This window comes from Equus caballus, chromosome 20 (genome assembly GCF_041296265.1).
Source record: "Equus caballus isolate H_3958 breed thoroughbred chromosome 20, TB-T2T, whole genome shotgun sequence".
NCBI lineage: Eukaryota > Metazoa > Chordata > Mammalia > Perissodactyla > Equidae > Equus > Equus caballus.
Window position 1 is genome coordinate 3,626,411 of NC_091703.1, and position 19,302 is coordinate 3,645,712.

The following is a 19,302-nucleotide window of genomic DNA, read 5'->3' on the forward strand; positions in this document are numbered from 1 at the left end:
AAAAAATCCATCAGAAAACTATTAGAAATAATCAACAAATACAGCAAAGTTGCAGGGTACAAAATCAACTTACAAAAATCAGTTGCATTTCTATACTCTAATAACAAACTAACAGAAAGAGAACTCAAAAATACAATCCCATTCACAATTGCAACAGAGAAAATAAAATATCTTGGAATAAATTTAACCAAGGAAGTGAATGATATATACAATGAAAACTACAAGACTTCACTGAAAGGAATTGATGGCAACACAAAGAAATGGAAAGACATTCCATGCCCATGGATTGGAAAAATAAACCTTGTTAAAACGTCCATACTACCTAAAGCAATCTACAGATTCAATGCAATCCCAATCAGAATCCCAATGACATTCTTCAAGGAAATAGAACAAAGAATCCTAAAATTCATATGGGGCAACAAAAGATCCAGAATTGCTAAAGCAATACTGAGAAAAAAGAACAAGGCTGGAGGCATCACAATCCCTGACTTCAAAATATACTGCAAAGCTATAGTAATCAAAACACTATGGTACTGGTACAAAAACAGACACACAGATCAATGGAACAGAATTAAAAGCCCAGAAATAAAACTACACATTTACAGACAGCTGATCTTCGACAAAGGAGCCAAGAACATACAATGGAGAAAGGAAAGCCTCTTCAATAAATGGTGTTGGGAAAATTGGACAGCCACATGCAAAAGAATGAAAGTAGACCATTATTTTATACCATGCACAAAAGTCAACTCAAAATGGATCAAAGACTTGAAGGTAAGACCTGAAACCATAAAACTTCTAGAAGAAAATATAGGCAGTACACTCTTTGACATCGGTCTTAAAAGGCTCTTTTCAGACACCTTGTGTTCTCGGACAAGGGAAACAAAAGAAAGAATAAACAAATGGGACTTCATCAGACTAAAGAGCTTCTACAAGGCAGGGGAAACCAGGACTGAAACAAAAAGACAACCCACCAACTTGGAAAAAATATTTGCAAATCATACATCCAACAAAGGGTTAATCTCCACAGTATAAAAGAACTCATACAACTCAACAACAAAAAATCAAACAACCTGAGCAAAAAAACGGGCAGCGGATATGAACAGACATTTCTCCAAAAAAGATACACGGATGGCCAATAGGCACATGAAAAGATGCTCATCATCACTAATCACCAGGGAAATGCAAATCACAACTACACTAAAATATCACCTTACACCTGTTAGAATGGCTATAATAACCAAGACAAAAAATGACAAATGGTGGAGACGTTGTGGAGAAAAGGGAAACTTCGTACACTGCTGGTGGGAATGTAAACGGGTGCAGCCACTATGGAAAACAGTATGAGACTTCTCTAAAAACTAAAAGTAGAACTACCATATGACACTACTGGGTATTTATCCAAAGAACTTGAAATCAGCAATTCAAAGAGGCTTATGCACCCCTATGCTCACTGCAGCATTATTCACAATAGGTAAGACATGGAAGCAACCCAAGTGCCCATCAACTGATGATTGGATAAAGTAGATGTGGTATATCTATATACAATGGAATACTACTCAGCCATAAAAAATGACAAAATCATCCCAATCTCAATAACATGGATGGACCTTGAGGGTATTATGTTAAGTGAAATAAGCCAGATAAAGAAAGACAAACACCACATGATTTCACTCATATGTGGAAGATAAACTAACACAGAGACAAAGAGAACAGTTTAGTGGTTACCAGGGGGAAGGGGGTGGGGAGTGGGCACAAAGGGTGAAGGGGCACACCTGTAAGGTGACTGACAAATAATAATGTACAACTGAAATTTCACAAAGTTGTAAACTATCATAATCTCAAATAATAATAAAAAAAAATACTACCAGAATCTTCCTAACCTGTGTCCACTTTTCCGCCTTGGAAAGCAAGCTTCATAAACATGGTCATCATCCTACAATTCAGCTTTGATTAGGGCTGCAGGTCCTCTGTGATCTGTGTTCAGCTGTGATGTAAAGACATAGGACAGAACATCTGCTGACCCCAGATGAGGAATGGGGACAAGTGGAAGGCCAAGTCACGCAGCCAGAATTCAGTACTTGGTTGGGTGCGCGTGAGTGTGCTTCAGCAAAGTTCAGAGCTGCCTGCACATCTTTGCTTCCTCCCCTCTGTCCTGCAGCTTCCCCCCCAAATCCACATGGTCTTGTCCTCCTTCTGCCACCTGAGCCTCAGTCACGCAGGTTCTGGGGCTCTAGTGTGAGTCTGCACCAGGTCCTCCTACTCACACTTGTGTTAAGAGGGCAGTTGGGTAGACAAAGGTGAAAAGGTTCCCAGAGAAATTCAGGCATGGGATGGATGAGGGCTAATGTCATATGAGACAATGGAAAGAAGATAAAGGATCTGAAGGACCTAGAGTGGACAGTGTCGGCCTGGAGGTGTCCAGAACCCCTGAGGAGGCAAAGCTCAGACAGCTCATGGGGCCTGAGTCCCAAAGACCCGAGGCAGAAGACCAGGGGCAGAAAGCTCCAGAGTGATCGCTTAATCGGGGGCTAATTCACCCCATGATTCAGCTGAATGAAGTCAAGGAGGGGTGGCCAAGCCTGACATAAAAATACGCTAAAGCAAAAACCAAACAAGAGTTGCCCTGGCCTCCTGGGCAGGCTGCCAGCTCAGTCTCCAAGGCCATCGCAGCTCTCCACAGACATCCTCTCCATTTCTATCTTCTCAGGAGCATCCCATCTGACTGACTCCCACTCTCTAAACAATACTACATACCTAGGTCAATGGCCAAAGCCACTGCTGCCTCCCTGAGGATGTAGCTTTTAGGCTGATGGAAAGCATGAGGGTACTCAGTGTGCCAAACCGGAAGAGGGACCATCCAGAGAGGAGAGAGGGCCCAGGAGACTGGAGCTGGGGACACACTTTGAGGCTGTCACTTGGAAAGGATGTGGGCCGTCAGGAGCTCTCCCACACTGCTGGGGGTCATAGGTTACTAGGACCCAATAATTCCACACTGAGGGGCATGTGTAACAGAAATACATGCACATGTGCAACAGGGCTCACATACGAGAATTTCGTAGAAGACTGGTCCTAACATCCCCAAAGTGGAAACAACTCAGACATCCAGCTGTAATAAAATGAATAAATAATGAGCATAAAGGAATATTATAAGCAATGAAAACAACGAACTACAGATACACACAATAAGAAGCATCACTCTCACAAACATAATGTTGAAGAAGAGGAACAAGACCAAGAAAATAGATGATACGACTCCACTGACATAAAGTTCAAATACAGGCCCAAAACCCTATATTGTTTAGGGGCTATATCCAGATGGTAAAAGCACGAAAAGAAAAGCAAGAATCTGCAGGCAAGTGGGATACAGATGTAACTGGGAGGGCCCATGGCACTGTCTCCCAGGGGCGGTACAAGGTTCTGGGGTGTCGGAATGTTCCATTGCTTGATCTGGGGGTGGTTTCATTAAGCTCTACGTACACACAGAAGAACTCTGTGTGTGTATGTTCTATTTCACAGTAAAAAAGGGGAAGGGAAGAAAGATCAGTGAACTTGGAGACAAATCCATGGGCTCTATTCCCACCTCTTATTAAACCCTTAAGCTACTCATATAACCTTCCTAAGCCTCAATATTCCTTCCTATACAATATATAAATAGTGAAATGGGCGTAATAATTCCTACTTACCTCAAAGAGCTGTTGTGTAGCTAAAATGAGTTTATTTTTAAAATGCTTTAAATCCTGAAAAGCAGCACACACAAGGGAGATGTAACTTTTATAAACTCCCATCCATAATGGATACTGATTTGTTACCTGTGCACTCAGTAAACATCTATTTTGTGCTTGCCAGGCGCCTGGCACTGTGTTAGGTGCTGTGCAAACCACAGTGAGCAAGAGCAGAGATTTCACTGAGGATATTTGCATCGACATTCAAAAGTGACCTTGGGTTGCTCGATGGATGGATAACAACATGTGGTACATTCGGGGCGGCCCAGTGGTGTAGTGGTTAAGTTTGTGTGCTCCTCTTTAATGGCCCCAGGGTTCGCAGGTTGGGATCCCAGGGGCGGACATACACACCACTCATCAAGCCACACTGTGGCAGCATCCCATAAAAATGGAGGAAGACTGGCACAGATGTTAGCTCAGTGACAATCTTCCTCAAGTAAAAAGAGAAAGATTGGTAACAGATGTTAGCACAGGGCCAATCTCCCTCACCAAAACCAAAAAATGTGGTACATTCATACAATGGAATATTATTCAGCCTTTAAAAGGGAGGAAATTCTGACATATGCTAGAGTATGGATGAACCTTGAGGACATTATGCTCAGTGAAATAAGCCAGTCACAAAAGGACAAATACTGTGTGATTATACTTATATGAGGCACCTAGAGCAGTCAATTCATAGAGAGAGAAAGCATGGTGGTTGCCAGGGGTTGGTGGGAGCAGATGGGAAGTTTGTGGTTAATCGTTACAGAGTTTCAGGTTTGCGAGATGAAAGAGTTCCGTGGATGGATATGGTGAACGTAGCACAGCACCATGAATGTACTTAATGTGAGTGAACTGTACATTTAAAAATGGTTAAAATGGTAAATTTCACGTTATGTGTAGTTTACCGCAAATTTTAAAATGGTTAACATAGTTAAAAAAAAAATCTGAACCTGGGGAAACACTGGAGGTATCCTCACTAATGTCAGTAACAAAACAAGGATGTCTATCATCATCATCACCATGAACACTCTACTGGCCATGCTAGCCAAAGATATGAGAAGTAGAGATGAGAAATTAGGGGTATACACATTGAGAGAGAAGTGAGACTATCACTGCTAATGGACAGTATCATTGCGATTGGGAATCCTAAGAGAATCAACCGAGACCACTGCTACAAACAAGACTCCAGGAGGGTGGAAGCGAGAGCGACACCAGTCTCTACCATGCCTTTGCTCAACTGGGAAGGCCTGTCCCATTTTAGGGGGATGTTTAGAAAAGGTGCCCCTGTGTGGTGGACAGAGCTCCGTGAGTATGCTCCCCGACCAGGCAAGGGCAAGCTGAGGTCCAGCCCCACACCCCCTCAGCCTTGTGCAATGACAGAGGCACACACATGCAGGCTCTCAGTGACGAGGTAAAAAATAACCATAGAAATCAGCTGCTTCATAGACATAAGCAACTCTCCCTTAAAGGACAGTGGGAAAGGCAATGCCACTTACAGGAGCAATAAAAAAGACAAACCACACAGGAGAAACTTAACAAGAGATGTGTAAACTTTCAGAATAAAACTTCAAAATGCTCCTGAAGAATACAAAGGAAGAATTTTTAAAATGGAAGGACATACCACGTTCTTGATAAGAAGAAAACATCAAAAGATGTCAACTCTCTCTAAGTTCATTTAATTAATACAAATACCATCTCTATTTTATTTATTTACTTTTTTGAGGAAGATTAGCCCTCAGCTAACATCCACGCCCAACTTCCTCTATTTTGTGTGTGGGACGCCGCCACAGCATGGTTTGACGAGTGGTGTTAGGTCCGCACACCTGGGATCCAAACTGGAGAACCCTGGGCCGCCAAAACAGAGATTGTGAATTGAACTGCTACGCCACCAGTCAGCCCCTGTCTCAACTTTAAAAGAGGATTTTTCTGGAACTAGACAGGTAATTATAAAGTATATATGGGGGGGAAAAAAGGAAGGAGAACAAAGAAAATTCTGAAAAGAAAAATGAGGAGGAGACAGCCCTATGGAGTATTAAACAAACTCTAAAGATCCAATAATTAAAATTGAAAGACAGACTAATGGAAAAGAATAGAAAACCCAGAAATAGAGTCAAATGCATATGTGAAATAAGTATATTTATCATAAAGCTACATCTTAAACCTGTGGCAATAAAGACAGAGTTTTTAATTAAAGGAGACTGGTGCAACCAGGTAGCCATATGGAAAAAGATAAACTGGATTCATCCCTCACAGAATATACCAGAATAAACTCCAAATGTATCATAGACTTAAATGCAAGAAAATGAAACCATAAACACTACTAGAAAAATTCAAGGACAGAAAAGAATTCAAGGCCTTTATAACCTTGAATAGGAAGGAGTTTTTAAATCAAAAGTCTTTTTAAGACTCAAAATTCAGAAGGCATTCAAAAAAAATTGAGAGATTGGTTAACTTAAACATAGAAAAATCAAAAATGTCTATATGGCAAAGCATCATAGGCAATGTGGATATTAGATGATATTAGTGAATTGTTAATTTTCTTGGGTGTGATAATGATATGATGATTGTGTAACAAAAATATTCTCTTTTTAGGAAGTTCATCTGAAGTGCTTGGGTTTAAAGAGACATGCTGTCTGCACCCTATGTGTATATGCACACACTCACACATGCGGGTGCTCACACACACACACACATGCCTGTCTACACACACAGCTAAGGCAAAGCTGGTAGCTCCTATCAGTTATTGAATTTGGGGGTTAGATATACAAGTGACTGTTGCGCTGTTCTTTTGATGATTTATTCATCCATAATAGAAAGTTGAAAAAATACACCATAAACAAAGTCAAAAGGCAAATGACAAACGAATAAAAGCTATTCTTAACTCATATCACAGACACATAGGATTAATAGACGTAACAAGGGTTGATCGCCCTAATACACAAATAACATCTATAAATTAAGAAGAAAAAATCCGATAACTCAACAGAAAAGAAAGGAAGAAATAATTCACAGAAAAAGAAATATGAAATATGCAAAAATGCTCAATCTCAAACAAAAGAAATTCAAATTAAAACTACGCTGAGATAACATCTCACTTACCAGATTGGCAAAACCCCCAGAGTTTTCCAGCATGTTCGGCTGCGGAAGCGGCGCCCAGCCCTTGCTGGGAGGAGGTCCACTGGGCAAAGGAAGCGACAGTGGACAGGGATTTCTCATCTATCAGAAGTGTCAATGCACTTACTTCACCCAGCAATCTGGCTGCTGGGAATTCACCCTGTGGCTGCTCCTGCGCGCATATATAATGACAAGTTCCAAGCTGACCTATTGAATCATCATTTGTTACAGAAAAGACTGACAACAGCGTGCGTCCAGCCCTGTGGGGCTGTCCCGTAGCCCGGGCACACCCAGCCCCAGAACAGCAGGCAGCCCTGGAAGGCAGGGTCCTGCGTGTGGCAAGGGCCAGCAGGGTGCAATGCGAAGGGGGAAAGTAAGGCGGTTTTGGTTATAAAAAGAAGAAAAATAAGACTACGTATTTTTTATTTCGTTATATTTCCACATGAAACACTAGAAGGGCACAGCATGCACATACTCCCCCAACACACACACCATCCAAGAGCACTAGTTCCATCTGAGGCCCAGCTTTGGGAACAGGCGTCAGTGAACCGGTCAGGAGTAAGACTTCTCAGTGTCTACCTTTTTGTATCTTTTTTTCCATTTAAACCACGTTCTTGTATTGCCTATTCAAACCACAAAATCAAATTTAAGGGAAAAAGAAAACATCTTTGATTTTTAAACAAAGATTTCTGAAATGTTGGTGATACTTATTTTGAGGATTATTCTATAGTTTGTCTGGTCAACAGTTTCATTCCCAACTTTCTCTATAACTTTGGCCATTTCTTTTAAATTGTGCTGCTTATCTGGTGAGTTTGGTTTCTGCACAGGGCTCAGTAATTCAGAACCAAAAAACCCCTTTCTTGAGGAACTAAAAAGAGGGACTTGCTCTAAATTATCCCATTAGCTCTTCCAGGTGGCTGTGCTTGTGTAGACACAGCCTGGCTTCTCCCAGGTGCCTCTGGGTACCATCATCTCGGGAAGCTCACACACTCCCCTTTCCAGTTAATTCATAAACAAATATGGGGGTGAGGAAATCAACAGTTCAAGATGTTGGCTGCTGTTCAAGAAGGGTGGGGACGAGCATCACCCCACATGGGTCTCATCCAAAAACCCAACACAAAACACATCCCCGCCCTTCTGTGCCACCCAGATGCCAGAAGCCCACACGTACTGACTGCTCATTCTACTCTCTCTGTAAGAGAAAAAAGCCAGAGTGTTGAAACACCTACACTATGTGCAGGGAACTCCAGGGTCTGTTTGAAATCCACCTCGCTCTCCCAGAAGCTAGTTGCTCAGCATGCAAACAGTACTTTGCAGAATGTGGCTACTGGTTGAGAGGACATTCCTGGATGCCATACTGTCTAGGGAGGCGATATGGCAGGGACAGGGGCTCAAGAAATGCCACGAGTGTCTCCCAGCCTCCCCACATCCTGACACCCTAGTGTATGCTCTCATGCAGGTGGAATCAGCTCAAAAGAAAAAGAAACATTCGCTAAAAAGCACGTGCAGCCTGAAGTGTCCGTAGAAAGGAGGAGGTGCCTTTCCTTGGGGAGCAGCAGGTTCGGGGCTATCTATAGAAGACAGGCTTCTGGGCTTTCATAGCTGCTGAGGCAAAGCCAGCTCCTCATACTGCCCTCAGGCTGCTCAGTGTCGGCAGGACAGGGCCCCAAAGCACACGGGTCTGGGCCTCCGCCCCAGGGGACCATCTAGCCCAGGCCACCTTCTGGGTAAGCCATCCCCTGCATTCTCAGTTCCTGCCCAGGGGCCAGAACAGGTGCGGGCCACCTGAGGGCGAACGCCTGCGGTCACAGCCATGCACCCCCTGGAACAAACCCAGCTCAAGAGCCTATCTTCTTCAATTTATCTTCCCAAATTCTTTGGCCTTTTCCCTCCTGTGACTTTAGCTTTTTCTGTTTTCCTCTTACAGGATAAAATTATATAGAGCAATAAAATATTTAAATATAGAAAATTAGAGACTTCGTTTTTTCCCAAATCAGGTAATGTTAGTGTCAAATTATTACTCAGAGGCTTTCTGAAGAGAGAGGCGGGGATGTAAAAAGGCTGCCAGTCCCGGGACCCGCTCTCCCAGCCGGGAGCGCCCACTGCCTGGTGCTCACTATTCATCAAAGCCAGGATTTTTTTCCAGAAATTAGAGCTAACAAGGGCTACTGACTACAGCTATTGACTCACAGCCTCAAATCAACGGAGGGCGTGGACGGTCTGGGAGCAATGCCCAGGAGGCTGTCACTTACCCCGGGACTCTGCTCTGGCCACAAGCGGCTGCCTCCTTCCTCTTATTTCCGTTGGTAATCACTTTCTGCCCCTTTACATAAATACAGGTTCTTTGTGACCAGAAAGGGTGTGACAAACGTCAAGATCAAGGAGAGAGCTGAACTGCGTCTTTCATGATAGCAGAGCGAGCCCTGGGAGGCCAAGGAGGGCACTGCCCCCTTTTCATGACAAAATGTTGACTTAGGTGGATGGAGGATTCAACCCTCACTCCTGCTGTTGCTCCGGCAACGCCTTCCAAGGCCCCTTTCTGATTCCTGTCATCCTCCGATTTTGAAGGAGCAGGCAAATGAGTGCCGTTTGTTTGTGCTTAAAACTGACCAGGGTGCGATGACTGTGTCTGCCCCTCAGTGTCTCTTCCTTTCCTGTTCCAGATAACCAGGCCAAGAGTCTGCGGCTCCCCAAGGGAAAATGACCCTTGGTTCAGGGTTTGCATCAGCTGGACTGAGAGCAGAGGCCCTGTGTGCGTGTGTGTATGTGCCAGTGTGGGGTATGTGTTGGGTGTACACACGTGTGTGCGAGTGTGTGGTGTGAGTGTGTGTTGAGTGAGTGTGAGAGAGTATTGGGTATATGTGTTGGGTGGGTGGGTGTGCATGCATGTGTCAGCATGTGCAAGTGTGTGGTGTGTGGGTTTGAGTGCATGTTGGGAGTGGCTGTGTATACGTGTTGGGCGTATGTGGGTGTGAGAGAGAGAGACAGACAGAGAGAGCATCTTTTGTGACTGGGTTAAATTCTGAGTTACTAGTAAACCGAAGCCAACCAATCCAAATGAAGAATTTCCTATTTTCATTGACTCAGGAAAGTCTTAATAGCCCTCACAGAAAACTCTCCAGAAAATTTGCCTTTGGGCAGACATGACCCAGCATCAGACAAGAGGTTTCAGCCCCAAAAAATCTGGCAGAAAGTTATGAGCAAGTGAATAAAGGAGCTGTGAAATGCAACTCCAGCGCCCACAGTGACGGGCTGCTGGCTCCTGGGAGGGGCAGGAGGTGGCCTCTGTGGCCTGCATCCGGGCACAACTCCCCGGGCAGCAGCACTGGGCTCGCCCGGTGGGGAGGCTGCAGAATTAAGGCCCTTGAAAGTATTTGTGAGCTTATGTTAAGCAACCTTTATGGAAATAGCGTATATTGTAGACTTCACAGAAGAATCTATGTACAAATCCTAAAGCTCTCTCTTTTATAAAGAGCCTTACACGCTCGGAATACCATGACAATCCTTATAAAATACTGACACACACGAGAGCCGTTTTGTCATTAAGTTCATGGTAAGAGTTTGTAATATTCCAGGACATCTGCCAGCACACAACATGAAATGGAGAAGTGAGACCATTTTCCAGAAAATACATGACCCCAAAATACATGGGCCTGAATTATCTAGAAAAAGTACAAAATGATATGCCACTGGCTCGATTTGTCCGATGAAGCAACTCAATTCTCTACTTCACGTGTCATTAGTTCCCAAATGACCAAAAGGAAAAATTCTTTTAAAAACTGAGAGTACAAAAGTGAGCTCATTCTACTCTGTCTTGCTGAGTAGTCAGTTGTCACTTCTCCTTTTACTTGTCGTCTCTGTTTGCTCAACAAACATTTATGGAGCGTCAGTTGCGAGGAGTCAGAAGCAGACGCTGCCTGGGCAACAAGTCCAATGGGCAGCAAAGGTGCCTTTTCCTACTCTCCTCCCGCAAGTCAGACACGGTCCTAGCTGCTTCACCAGCACTTTCACTTAAACCCCGACGACCATAGTTAATTCCATTGGAAAACCTCTCTCCCGACATCGCCAGCAACATCAGGGCTATCGTTCCCAGCAAACCTGCGAAGTTCCCGCATCAGGCACAGAGTGAGTATTTGAGAACTGGTAGCTGTAACTGTTACTATTTAATTACAAAGGCAAGACCTCCTTCCACCTGGGACAGGAACCGACTCTCACACGGTGGCTTGCACCTAACACAGTGCCTGGCACACACTGGATGCTTAGTTATAACGTTTTGTGCTTTTCCTATGTACAGGGATGACCGACACTGAGCTTCAAACTGCACAAAGTAAAAGGGACATTGAGAACCTATGTGACTAATTGACTGACTCGCCCTCAAAAGCCACTTTGGGGAAATTTTTAAAAGTTACAATCATTATCCAGTTGTTGTGCATCTGACCATCTACATGAGAAATGCAAAGAGAAAAAGAAAAGCCACAGGCTTTCAACAAGAGCCATGACAAGACTGGCATCAGTTTCCGCTGTGTTCAGGGGGCTCAGGAACAGTGACCGTCTGGGAAGCAGCGCCTGAAATGACGCATGCCGTAACTGCGGTGGAGATGACTATCAACTCGGCAGGAGAAGCAAGATCAAAGGGAAATCACTAGAGTTTCTCTCTTCTTTTGGCAACTCAAAGCCCCATTTGTCTCTGAGTTACCCACACTTGTGTGGTGCCTTTTCGCAGTCAGTGATCAGTAAATGCTTCTTGCAAAATCACATAAAAAGAGCAGCATGTCCATTTCAGTACTTAAAACCAGGAAATGATCCCCCGACAGCACCGAAAGAAAAGGAGGGAGCGCATCGTTGCGTTTCCTCCACCCAGCGGGAGACACTGTTTCAGCCCCATCTCGGTCTGCCTCCCAGCCGCTGCCATCTCTCCACCGTGGAAGCGGCAGCCCAGCCAGCACACACGCGGCCGCCCACGGCTGTGGGCACGCCCTGCATATTCGGTGCTCCATCCGGCCTCTGTGGTAGTGTTTCCCAAGAGGGAACCCAGAGAACAACGGTTGGGGTGATAATTCCATGGTCAGCTCTGTGTGGGACACTACGTACCACGTGGAGTTTCAAAATGTACATTAGCAGTTAAAGGCTCTGAGAAGGCCTGTGGTAGAGAAGCAAGTTTGACTTTGCTCAGAATTTCCCAAATTTCTCCAGTTGCGTAATCCACATGACCAGTGTTTATGGATCTCACTTCAGGAAATGGTGCCCTAGAGGGACAGTTTCACAATCTCACTTTGGAGAAAATCGATAAGGCTTCCTTGCCATGAAAATGTGAAAAGAACTCCTGAAAGAGATTCTTTACTTGAAATATGTTTTCCCAGTATAGCTCCAAAGGGCAAAAACACCATCTCCAAGTGAAATAATTCACTCATCCTAGTATATTGAATACACTCATATTCAATAGTCCAACAACAATGAAATTACTGTCTTTAGGACAGGCCAAAACTCTGTCGTTGGTGAGTAGCAAGTTAGGCTAATACCTGGGCCAGTCATATCCAGAAAAGCAGACGGTGTTTGATGAGTAACTTTCTTTTCAAAGATTGGCACCTGGGCTAACATCTGTTGCCAATCTTTTCCTTTTTCGGTTCCTTCTTTTTCTCCCCAAAGCCCCCCAGTACATAGTTGTATATTCTAGGTGTAGGTCCTTCTGGTTGTGCTATGTGGGACGCCACCTCAGCATGGCTTGATGAGCAGTGCTGGGTCCACACCCAGGATCCAAACTGGTGAAACCCTGGGCCGCCAAAGCAGAACTCGTGAACTTAACCACTTGGCCACCAGCTGACCCAATGAACGACTTTTTTTGATGGATTTAGAAAGACAAAACAAAAGAGATCACTGACTTCAAGGAGAGAGAAGGGTAAAGAGATATTTTCAAAACCATCTGTCTTTATTAACAAAACACTGTATAAATGCAGTTAATTTTTTAAATGGTAATTATCTTTGCTTTGACATTACATAAGACCAAAAATTAAATTACCAAATAATAATCATTACCCAGAATCAGGAGAGCTTAAAAATGCACGTTGGTTTCATCAATATATAGTCGATCCTCATAATTGACGGATTGCATATTTGCAAATTCTCTTACTCGATAAAATTCATTTGTAACCCCAAAATCAGTGTCCTCAGAGTTTTCAGGCTCATTCGTGGACGTGTGCAGAACTGTAACAACGCAGAGTCTCCTGGTGCACGTGGTCTCAGGTGAGGTTGAGAAAGATGATGCTCCACCTCCTTGGTTCAGCTCTCATGCTGTAAACGTGTCCGTTTCACAGTCTACCTAGTGCCCTTGTTTTTGCATTTTTGTGCTTTTTGTTGGTGATGTCACTGTTTAAAATGGCCCCAAGCAGAGTGTTGAAGTGTGTACGGTCTTCCTAAGGGCCAGAGGGCTGGGATGTACCTCAAGGAAAAAGGAGACGTGCTAGACGACTGTCGTTCAGGCTGTGAGCTCAAAGGTGCTGAATCCACACTATGCATTAAAGAAGGTGTCTGAACAGAAACACGCAAGAAACAAGGTTGTGTGTGGATCTGCTGATGAAAATGCCGTGACCAGACTCTCACCGAACCCACCCTTCTACCTCCCTCAGGGGCAGCGGCACAGGAGTCACTAAATCAGAGTACGTAGTGATGTTATAGAGCCTAACTTCCGAAAATCTACTGCATTAGATTTGAGGAGCAAGGAGCAAAGTTTCCTTCCAGGAAAGACTCTCAGTCAAGTTGAATAGGATTGCCTCAGGAAGGTGGGCACACTGCTGCCACCGAGCCTGACCACGGCGAGACGCCAGAGCTCCGGTGGCGCGAGCAGCCCCGGTGAGCAGCAAGCGTCATGGCCTGCGCTGGCACAGTGCGTGGGGAAACGTGGCCCCTGCTGGCAGAGCGCGTGGGGAGCTGAGTCTGCAGCCGCTCTGTTGACGCCCTACTGCAGATGAACCTCCTTTATTCCTACCTTCATGAAGTTCTCCTCGACTCCTGGCTGAAACAACCAGGTGATGCCCCAGAAGGCAGCATTTTACTCACGTCCTGAGTCTGCTGCTCTAAAGTGTTGTTCTTACCTGGGCTCATTTTAAGTCGAGATCTACTGTGTTTAAAATGTGATCAAGTGCCACTGTAACTTCAAACAATCTTAGAAAGATTTGCCAACGTTACCAAACATTTTTTCAGACATTGCAACTTCTCCCTTTTCTCTCAAGAGTCAGGACGTCCTTCGCTGCCGAGGCCTGCGTTCACACATTGCTGGCTCCTGTCCCCGGCACCTCCCCCACGGCCCCATGGCCGCCGCCACACAGCTTCGAGACTTCAGAGCGAGCTTGCTGCCGTGGAGGAGCCATTGCGGTCGCAGGACAGGCTCACAGATAGCATCGGCTGGTGCAGCTCAGCCATCATGGAGCTCCGCGGCCACCAAGCGGCACACATTTGGTCCTGAAAGGAAGAGAGGTTGAAGCCCTGGGCACCCACTCCCCCAGCACACACTCCGTGGCCTCCACACCAACCCCATGCAAATCCTCAGCAAGGTAATTTTGTTCAATCTTTAAAAAAAATACATGCTTCTAGAGTCGGCCCGTGAATAGAAGGCTATAGCCAAATAAGTGATTTTCAACTATATTCAGTGAAAAATACGCTACCCAAAAAAGCCCTTTACGACCAGGCGCCCCGCCCCCTCCCTGCAGGTGTGCAATGCTCCCTCCATGCTGTGATAATCTGTGGCTATAAAGAGATACGTTGCTAGACTAAAACAACACATTTTTTCTTTGAACTGATGGAAAGGTCCTTGGGCAATTTTGAGAGCTGTGCCGAGAGTTTGCGAGGATCAAAATGATTCACAAGGGGGTTTGCTTGGCTTGTGCAAACACACAATGGGCGCAAGAAAAACAGGCACAAAACCCATCTCCTCAGCCTCATCTGTCTCAGAAGGAGCTTTTCCTCCTTGGGTGAGTTTTCTGGAAGCCCAACGAGGCTGCTCCCACCCCAGGAATATATCCGATGAACTGGGACCCGTGGTAACCTGCCGTGTTTGTATACACCCGGCACCAAGCCAAAGGAAGCCCAGGCCCGCCATCTTTGTCCAGAGGAGCTGGTCCCAGATGGCCGGAAGGCCTCGAGTCCTCTTCACAAGAAGGAAGCCTCAGGTAGGTGCCTTCCCCTGTCCCCGTCAGCCCCCCTGCCTGCCCACTCGCCGGCCGCAGAAACTGTGCTGGCTTCTACAGAGGGAACAGGGGGACACGGCAAGAAAATGGAAAGACTTTAGGGGGACGAGGCAAGAGGGGAGCACTGGAGAGAGTGTTGTTTGTCTTCCTCTGGAGTTTTCACAAACACAGATTCTGGGGGACTGGAGTCTGGTTGTAGGAAAAGGAAGCGTCCCCTGACTTGATTAGTCTTCATTTTGCTGTCGCTTGAATCTTCTTGGGCCACAAATGTTCTGTGGCTTCCACAGGTGAATCCATGTGCCTGTGTGTGTGTGTGTGTGTGAGAGAGAGAGAGAGAAACGATTTAAAAGAAAATGTCTTCACTATGTTGCTTAAAAAAAGAGAACAAAGCCAGACGAAGGCAGAAAAAAATGACTGTCTGGCCAAGAAAGAAACTGCTGGCCAGTGCAGGTTAACCCGGCTACCAGCTTTCTTGAAGCCGCATCAGTGCCTGCAGCACACTTAGCTGCTCCTGGAGGAGAATTCACCCTCTTGCTGGGGACTCTCCCAGGGAAGGGTTAAGACACCGGCTGTCAGCCTCCACCCCTGCAAGCTGCAGGGCTGGCAAGGTGACAACCCAGAGGATGGAGGGCAGAAAGTGCCGGTGTTTAAGGTCTACATCTGAGTGGGACTGAACGCTTCTGATTAATACACAAATTTGCAGGGTGTATTATGAATTCTGTATGATTCAAAATGCCAAGGAAACTTGTCAAGGGTTAGTCTTTAATAAAATGCCTTTTTAAAACTCCTGGGGAAGAAAGTCCTATTTTGTCTTTCACTACTAAATGGCTAGAATTCTATTAAATTCCGTGGACAATTTGCTCGGGAAAGGAGACAGAGTGCTGAGCCTCCCTCAGAGTCTGTCAGCATCTCCTCCGCGGCAGCGCTGCCTTCCTGAATCAGGCAGACCCGGCCCGGGCCCTGCTGTGGAGGAACCAGGCGACCCAGTGGGGCCTCCACCCTGGATGGGCGGTCCCCCCAGGGTGCTGCCCACGGCGTCCCTGGACCTGAGCCGGAGGCTGGTGCGCCTTCAGCCACCCACAGCCGGAGGACAACAATGAGCTTTATGTTCTTCCGAACAAATTACACACTTTCCCCAGCTCATGAAGACTTTGTCTGTCACTCCGCTCAGGCAGTCCCTGGGCAGGGAGTCTGCGGGGAGCGAAGCACAGCCCCGGGGCGGCGGGTGCCGGCGCCGGGCGGCCGCTCAGGCTCAGCCGGGAGGGTCTGGCCGCCCGCCCTTCCCGGCGGCGCCTCCCCGCCGCCCCCGCCCCACGCTCGCCTCCGGGCCCTGCTCCCATCTGGGAAGCAGACCTCCGCGCTCTCCGTGCCGACCTGGTCCGTCAGGGCCACGAGCAGAGGGAGGAGTGAGGGGCAGGACCCGGACGCCTCGGTCCCCACGGAAGTCTCGGTGCCTGCGTGTCTCGGGGAGGCCACCAGCCAGCGCCGCGCCGGCCGGCCAGCTGACCACCGCGCGTGGGCGGCGCGGTGAGGGTGGGAAGCAGGCGGTGGCGGGGAGCGCTGTGTAGTGCATACAGACGTCGAATTATAAAGCTGTACACCTGAAACATGCAATAAAAAACCACAAACGTTATAAAAGTGCAAAGGGAGAAAAGAAAAGCTCCTGTTTTCAAAAGGTGTAAAACAAAACGTCAGAAGTAAAAATGTAAATATTTTAAAGGTTTATTTAAATCCTTGTGTCTTTCTCATAAATAACACATAAAACTTATTTGATCAAAAAAATTAAAATAAAAAATAACTTACAAGTGCTTTCGTGATTAAGATCATTCAGGCCAGCGAGCCACCGTCATAACCGCCTGGAACTACTGAAGCGAGCTTTGGGACTTGGAAGTCAAAAGTCAACACGTGCATCCTGAAAACCTTCCAGGAGAGGTCACGTCGGTCACCCTTCCCCACCAGCACCACCGCCACCTGCCGCCCCTCCTGCCCACTGGCAGGCGGAAGCCAGTCTCCAGCTGCAGGGCTTCCGCCCCGGGCACCGCACGGCCGAGAGCAGAGGAACGGCCTGTGCGGGGCGCAGCGACGAGCAGCCCCGCCGGCCACAGCGCCGCCGCTCGGGAAGCGCTCGGGACGCCGCTGCGTCCAAGGAGCCTAGAAAGACTAGACGAAGGCGCTCAGAGACGACAGGGAGCCTTGCGCGAGGCCAGGGAGTCATCCAAGAAAGTTACGAACGCGCGTTTTATTTAAATTATTATATTAATATTAATCATCAAATATGAACAATTATGGTAAGTTAATTATTTAAATTAACTAACCTGGCCACCCATGGCCCCTCACGTGGAACACAGTTGAGATTTTTTCCAAGGGCTGGGTTTCTAGGTGACACATTGAATCTTCAGCTGCCAGGACGGCTGGAAAACGTCAGCGGGCTGGGTTGGGAGCATCCCCACGGAGCGCACCAGCTTCCGGCTCAGGTCCAGGGACGCCGTGGGCAGCACCTTGGGGGGACAGCCCAGCCTGGGTGAAGGCCCCACGGGGTCCCGGCGTCGCCTGGTTCCTCCACAGCAAGGCCCGGGCCGGGTCTGCCTGATTCAGGAAGGCAGCGCTGCATCGGAGGAGATGCTAACCGTCTCGTCCCTCCTCAATGTCCCCTCTGACGGCGCCGTGTGGTGAGGGCTGGACCCCAGACAGAGACTCTGCAGCAGGCGCGCGGACGGAGAGTCAGGGAACCCAACTTCTAGCCCCTGAACTTCCACACACACGCTTCTCCAAAGCTGGCCTGCCGGGGCTGCTGCTCGGCGCCCCACGCTCCCCCCCGCCCCCCGCACACGCAGCACAGGAGCTTGGTTCAGGGCGCCTCCTTTAAGGAGGGAATACAGTGTTTCCAAAATCGGCTTAGGGAGTATGTGACCAGAAGTGCACGGGCACAGCCCTCAGATCTGCCTGCAGAGCTGTGTGACCCGCAAACATTTTGAACGTTTCTGGGCCTCGGTTGCCTCTCATGGGTACATTTGGATTTGGAGATGGATGGACCAAAGTAGAAAGCAAGGTAATGCAAGTTCGTTTACGGCTTTTTTTGCCCACCGAGGGGAAACAGACCTACCAAAACAGACCCTAATTTGACACTATGAAATTCAGCTGCCCCTTCTCCCTACTGAGCTGGAGTCAGGCTAAGAACCCAGCAGTAAAGCCCATGTGCTATACTGCCATTCCAAATCCAGTGGGAAGGCTCTTGACTTGAAAATATTTCGCCATAAAAGTCAAGGGCTTTGGGGCTGGCCCTGTGGCCGAGTGGTTAAGTTCGCGCGCTCCACTGCAGGCGGCCCAGTGTTTCGTTGGTTCGAATCCTGGGCGCGGACATGGCACTGCTCATCAAACCACGCTGAGGCAGCATCCCACGTGCCACAACTAGAAGGACCCACAACGAAGAATATACAACTATGAACCGGGGGGCTTTGGGGAGAAAAAGGAAAAAATAAAATCTTTAAAAAAAAAATTATTAAAAGTCAAGGGCTTTGCTTGGCAAACACACCTCGCCTGGCCTGGGTGAAACGTCCTTGGCTTTCCGGGGGCTAGGAGGCGCGCCTCTCCTTTATTGCCACTAGATGGCGGCAGAGCTCCACCACAGTCCCCGCAGGTCGGCGCGTTAAAGGACCCACAGTCTGGATTCCCCGAGAAAAGAAAAAATAAAAAAGGGGGGGGGGGGTGGCGGGGAGGAGTTGGAAATAAATTTCTGTCAATACATTCTTCTGGAATCAAGAAATTTAGACCAAGCGAAAATCATTGGTCCCAGTCTTCAAAACTGGATCCCATTCGAATTTATTGAGACATGAGAACACAGCATCAATACATAAAAAACCTAACAACTAACTTTGCAGCAAATAAGTACAAAATATGGAAACTACCTTTAGTTTTTAACTCCATGTAAAGCACCACCGGTTGCATGAAACAAATGTAAAACAACTGATTATGGATTTTTTAATGATTTCTTTTCCGTAAATGCTAACGAGCGATAAAAGTTTCTGGGCTGTTGTTGAACACGGCAAACTTTTTGATTCTTCTCGCCCTTTGCTGTTCTCGCAACCTCCGTTCTGTTTAAGGCTGACATCACACAAGAACTGGGCTCCTCTTCCCCGGGTAACAGCACACAGGGTGCAGCGCCAATAGCCGGCTTGCCAAGACAGGGAGTCCTCGTGAAAATTCTCTCACTGGGAAGCCAGAGCGCGCGCGCGCACACACACACACACACGCACGCACACCCAGCCCAGGAAAACCAGAAGAACACCCACAGGCAGTCAGCTCTC

The 19,302-nt window shown here is 47.0% G+C and overlaps 2 long non-coding RNA genes across 2 annotated transcripts in view; both read right to left on the reverse strand.

The window, feature by feature from the left end:
• Positions 1 to 6,979, reverse strand: part of LOC138919316 (uncharacterized) — a 54,910-nt gene extending 47,931 nt beyond the window's left edge. Inside the window, exon 1 of the long non-coding RNA XR_011429433.1 lies at positions 6,804 to 6,979. This is a non-coding gene — a long non-coding RNA (uncharacterized lncRNA). The remainder of the gene's footprint in view (positions 1 to 6,803) is intronic.
• A 5,744-nt stretch (positions 6,980 to 12,723) lies between these two features.
• Positions 12,724 to 17,011, reverse strand: LOC138919317 (uncharacterized). The gene is made up of 3 exons (XR_011429435.1): positions 16,802 to 17,011; positions 16,373 to 16,599; positions 12,724 to 14,273 (listed from the first exon to the last, which is right to left on the reverse strand). It is a non-coding gene; the product is annotated as an uncharacterized lncRNA (long non-coding RNA).
• Positions 17,012 to 19,302: the final 2,291 nt, after the last annotated feature.